Raw genomic sequence first — 5,586 nt, 5'->3', positions numbered from 1 at the left:
GATTTCCTTTTTTTTTTTTTTTTTTTTTACCCTCTTTTTTCTTCGGGACCCAAATCCGCCACAGGAAACAGGTGGAGGAAAAGTCCAGCTCTAATTAAATATAAAGGTGCCTGAGCAGCACTCGGCAGCCTCCACATCCGTTTGTCCTCTTGCCCTCACCCAGCATGCCAGGAGAGATCCTGGAGAGGAACAGGGATCCTGGAGCGGGGACAGGGATCCTGCAACAGGGACAGGGATCCGGGAGCTGGGACAGGGATCCTGGAGCAGGGACAGGGATCCTGGAACTGGGACAGGGATCCTGGAACAAGGACAGGGATCCTGGAACAAGGACAGGGATCCTGGAGCGGGGATCTTCCTAGGCAGAAAATCCCGGTCCCTCCAAACTCCGGAGGATGTTGTCGCTGCTCACAGCTCAGAGGCTGCCCGGGGTCCCCGGGGGCAGCACAGCCGCGGTCAAAGCCCAGGGACAAAGGGCCCGGGGGCAGAGCCGCAGCTGGAGCCGCGGGCTGGGGCATCCCCGGCGGGCAGCGCTGGGGTGGGGACATGCCCCGGGTTCCGTGGGGACACTGGGGACGGCCGGGGTGACGGGCACCCCCCGCAGCGGGGTGGCATCAGCTGCTCTGCTTTTTCCCTTTCTGCTTTCACAGTTTTCGCGTGTTCCACGTCCTCCGTGCAGCGAGGATGGAGCGGGGAGAGAGATGCTGCGTTCATGTGAGGAGAGACCCGGCTCCCCACGCACCGGCGGCAGGAGATCCTCCACAGCCGCCGCCGGGCGACAAAAGCCCAAACGCTGGCGCCTGAGCTTACACAGAGCTCCGGAGTGGCCAGAGCCAGGGGACAGCCGCGGGGACACGGGGACAGCCACGGGGACACGGGGACAGCCGCAGAGGCACGGCCACAGCGTCGCCCGGCTGGAACAGCCCCTGCTCCCGTCCTGGATGTGAAAATCCATCATTTCCTTTGGCTCCTCCCGCCGTCTCCAGCAGCCTCGCCGTGCCCGGCAGGGCGGATGTGGAATGTCTGCCTGCTCCGGGATGCAGGGATGTGAGGGGCAGGAGCCGGGCAGGGCTGTCCTGAGGACACCAGGACACTGCCGGGGGCACAGAGGGCTCCACTGGCCGTGGCCCCCAGAGCACCTCTGCCCACCGGGAGCAGGGTAAACACGGGGGCAGAGGCATGCAGGTGTGCTGGGCAGAGAGGAGAGGAGGAAACCCGGGCGAAGCAAGCACGGAACTGCCGTCCCTGAGGGTGCCCTGAGCACAGGGGGTGCAGCAGCTGGCAGGGAGCTGGCACACGCTGATCTCACCGGGCAGGAGCGGCTGGGGGGCTGCAGGAAGGAGTTAAACTGGGCTCCCTCCATCCCCCAGGCTCGCAGCTTCCCCGGGAGTCCCAGGGTGCAGGGGTGGCCTGGGGGTGCAGTGCCCGGGCTCTGAGGGGCAGCAGGGCCGTGCCAGAGGAGTGAAACGTTCCCGGCTCAGAGCTGCCGTGCCTGGTGTGCGGGATTTGTGTAAATACACCCTCATTCCTCAGACCCCAGGGCAGTTCCCCGTCCCTCGGCAGGGCAGGGCTGAGCAGGGTGGGATGAGGAGCCGCCGCTGTTCCCTGCCCGGGGCTGCGCATCCTCTGCTCCCTGCAGCGAGGGGCGCTGCCCAAAGCTGCTCCGAGCCCTGAGCCCCGCGGGCTCAGCCACTCCGGGTGTGCTCGCATGGCTCGGCACATGCCAAACATGCTTAGGCTATTTAAATATTTCATATTCCTGGCTGCTGGCTTGCAGGGAGAACAAATTAATTCTGTTTTATGTACCCAGAAACGGCCCACATCAAACCGCCTTCCTGCACAGTTGGTTAAGCAAAGTTTGTGGTGAAATCCTTGGGGTGTTGTTGCTTGGTTCCCAAAGCATCTGATCGATAATTGGCTTCCACGTCCTATAACTCTGCAGGAAGTTGTCATTATTCCTTGCTACTGATCCAACAGTTTGATTTCCCTCTGTGCTCCACACTGGGTTAGTGCACGGCCAGGTCAGGGTGGTGGCAGGGGCAGAGTGGCACTGCCACCTCCACAGGACACGCAGGGGAGCTTCGGGCTTGGGACAGCCAGGCGACAGCACGAAGAGTCAGGGACTGCATTCAGTTTTTGTGCTGGATAAAAAAGCAAGACTCAAACTCAACAGCAACAAGACCGAGCTGTGAGTGATGGGCTCGAGCTGGCGCAAGATGAAGAGAAAGCTCCAGGGAGAGCTCAGAGCCCCTCCCAGTGCCTGTGGGATTCCCAGGAGAGCTGGAGAGGGACTGGGGACAAGGCATGGAGGGACAGGGCACAGGGAATAGCCCCCACTGCCAGAGGGCAGGGATGGATGGGAAATTGGGAAAGAATTCCTGGCTGGGAGGGTGGCAGGCCCTGGCACAGGTGCCCAGAGCAGCTGTGGCTGCCCCTGGATCCCTGGCAGTGTCCCAGGCCAGGCTGGACGGGGCTTGGAGCAGCCTGGTGTCCCTGCCAGCTCAGGAGGCAGAGCCAAGGAGAAGCAGGAGAGCAGCAGAGCCACCAAGCCCCTGCTGTCCCCGGGCCGGGCTGCAGCACCTGCCCCCTCCGGGCCGCGCAGTAATTCTGCTTGTGCCATGGCAAACTCCAGCTGCTCTCCCCCAGGAGCTGGATTTCTCTGCAGCTTCCTTCTCCCGAGGGAAGGCTGGTTTTATATTCATCATTTATCACATTGCTCAGAAAATTCATCTCATAATGAATTCTTCACCCAGCCTTTCCAGGAGCCTCATTTAAATAACAACGAGGCTCATTAACGGCGCAGGGCTGATCCCTGAACAATGATTTCTTCATTAAGCTTTGCCTGGGAGGGTTTTCCTCCCAGCCGAGCCAGTAATCCCTTCCCTCGCAGCCGCTCTCTGCTGCTCCAGGCTCACGGATGCCATCGGGGGCAGCTGTGGGGCAGGGATGTGCCGGGGTGCTCCTTTCCCTGTCACCCGGGTGCCTCAGAAATCCCAGATGTTCCTGCCATGCTTTTGGCCTTCGGCCACCCCCAGCTTATCCGGCCTGGCCGGGGGCCTGCCCTGCCCTGGCTGCTCAATCCCTGCACGCAGATGCTGCACAGAGCGTCGGGGCTCGCTGGGTTTGTGCCCCGGGCTCTGTCCCCTTCCCGCAGCCCCAGCCCGACTGCCCCGGGCACTTCCCAGCACAAACCTGAGATGGAGCAGAGCCCGGAGCGCCGGGCGGGGCTCGCTGTTTCTCACCGCCTTTATCTCGTTATTTTCCACTGCAGATTATTGCAGCCTGAGGGCGAGCGGGCAGGCGGGAGCTGCGGGCCGGAGTGCCAGAGCCCTGCCTCGCTGTCCCCTGGTGTCCCCCTGGTCACCTCCCCAGTGCCACAGTGCTTCGTGTCCCCTCAGCTCCTCACCGGCAGGAAAAACTATGAGAAAAATATTGCAGGCAGAGGACAACATACCTGTCATGAATTTCCAGATATATTTTTTAAAAATTTCATTAAAAAAAAAAAAAGAAGAACAAAAAGAAAGTCCTCCAGAAAGACTTGGGCCTTCAACGGTTTAGGAACCAAAATAATTTTGGAATGGAAAAATTTGCATGAGGCTTTTCCTGGTCTCTGATGAAATGACTGGTTGGTTTTGCAGCGGTGCCTCGGCTGCTCCTGGCCCTGAGGGCAGCAGCTGGGAGGACACCGTGTCCCCTGTGCCCAGCGGTGTCCCCGGTGCCCAGCGGTGTCCCCTGTGCCCAGCAGTGTCCCCGGTGCCCAGAGGTGTCCCCGGTGCCCAGCGGTGCCCCCGGGGTGCCACGGTCCTGCCGCAGTGCCCGGCCCGGCACAGGGATGGGGAGCCCGGCGCTGGCCGAGTGGGAATTTTCTGCAGCAAATCCCAGCGGGTTGTTTTACTCCACGAGCTGCGAGGTTTATTTATCCCTCCCTCACTCCTGCTCATCTGTGCTTGTCAGCCAGATCGTACCGGTTGCCATCTGCAGGAAGCTGTAAATTGTTTTCTGGCTTTTCCCTCTCGGCTGCAGCTCCTGCAGCTCCTTCCTGCTGCTGGTGGAGCCGGGGATCCGCAGCACCGGCAGCGGGCAGTGCCAGGCCCGGCCCGGCCGCGCTCCTGCAGCTCCGGGGGGTACAAAGCCCCCAGCAGTGTAAATTGTTTTCTGGCTTTTCCCTCTCGGCTGCAGCTCCTGCAGCTCCTTCCTGCTGCTGGTGGAGCCGGGGATCCGCAGCACCGGCAGCGGGCAGTGCCAGGCCCGGCCCGGCCGCGCTCCTGCAGCTCCGGGGGGTACAAAGCCCCCAGCAGTTCCTGTGTCATGGGTTTCCCGTGATGGTGTCCCTGGGTTTTCTTGTGATGCTGTCCAAGGATTTCCCGTGATGGTGTCCATCAGGTTTTCTTTGGCCATCAGGCTGTGGCTGCCCTCTGGCTGTGCCTGGCCCGGGGCTGTTGACCCGTGCCCATGTTGTTCTGTGCCCAGGCTGTGCCGTGCTCAGGCTGGACTGTGCCCAAGCTAAGCTGTGCCCAGGTTGAGCTGTGCCCAGGCTGTGCCATGCCCAGTCTGTGCCCAGGCTGTGCCATGCCCAGGCTGTGCCATGCCCAGGTTTAGCTGTGCCCAGGCTGTGCCATGCCCAGGTTTAGCTGTGCCCAGGCTGTGCCATGCCCAGGCTGAGCCGTGCCCAGGCTGAGCCGTGCCCAGGCTGAGCCATGCCCAGGTTTAGCTGTGCCCAGGCTGTGCCATGCCCAGGTTTAGCTGTGCCCAGGCTGTGCCATGCCCAGGTTTAGCTGTGCCCAGGCTGTGCCATGCCCAGGTTTAGCTGTGCCCAGGCTGTGCCATGCCCAGGCTGAGCCGTGCCCGGGCTGTGCCGTGCCCAGGCTGAGCCATGCCCAGGTTTAGCTGTGCCCAGGCTGTGCCATGCCCAGGTTTAGCTGTGCCCAGGCTGTGCCATGCCCAGGTTTAGCTGTGCCCAGGCTGTGCCATGCCCAGGTTTAGCTGTGCCCAGGCTGTGCCATGCCCAGGCTGAGCCGTGCCCGGGCTGTGCCGTGCCCAGGCTGAGCCATGCCCAGGTTTAGCTGTGCCCAGGCTGTGCCATGCCCAGGTTTAGCTGTGCCCAGGCTGTGCCATGCCCAGGTTTAGCTGTGCCCAGGCTGTGCCATGCCCAGGTTTAGCTGTGCCCAGGCTGTGCCATGCCCAGGCTGAGCCGTGCCCGGGCTGTGCCGTGCCCAGGCTGAGCCATGCCCAGGTTTAGCTGTGCCCAGGCTGTGCCATGCCCAGGTTTAGCTGTGCCCAGGCTGTGCCATGCCCAGGTTTAGCTGTGCCCAGGCTGTGCCATGCCCAGGTTTAGCTGTGCCCAGGCTGTGCCATGCCCAGGCTGAGCCGTGCCCGGGCTGTGCCGTGCCCAGGCTGAGCCATGCCCAGGTTTAGCTGTGCCCAGGCTGTGCCATGCCCAGGTTTAGCTGTGCCCAGGCTGTGCCATGCCCAGGTTTAGCTGTGCCCAGGCTGTGCCATGCCCAGGTTTAGCTGTGCCCAGGCTGTGCCATGCCCAGGCTGAGCCGTGCCCGGGCTGTGCCGTGCCCAGGCTGAGCCGTGCCCAGGCTG

This window comes from Pyrgilauda ruficollis, unplaced genomic scaffold (assembly GCF_017590135.1).
Source record: "Pyrgilauda ruficollis isolate IOZ18807 unplaced genomic scaffold, ASM1759013v1 scaffold122, whole genome shotgun sequence".
NCBI lineage: Eukaryota > Metazoa > Chordata > Aves > Passeriformes > Passeridae > Pyrgilauda > Pyrgilauda ruficollis.
The sequence above is the reverse complement of the archived record's forward strand: the minus strand, read 5'-3'. Positions refer to the sequence as shown.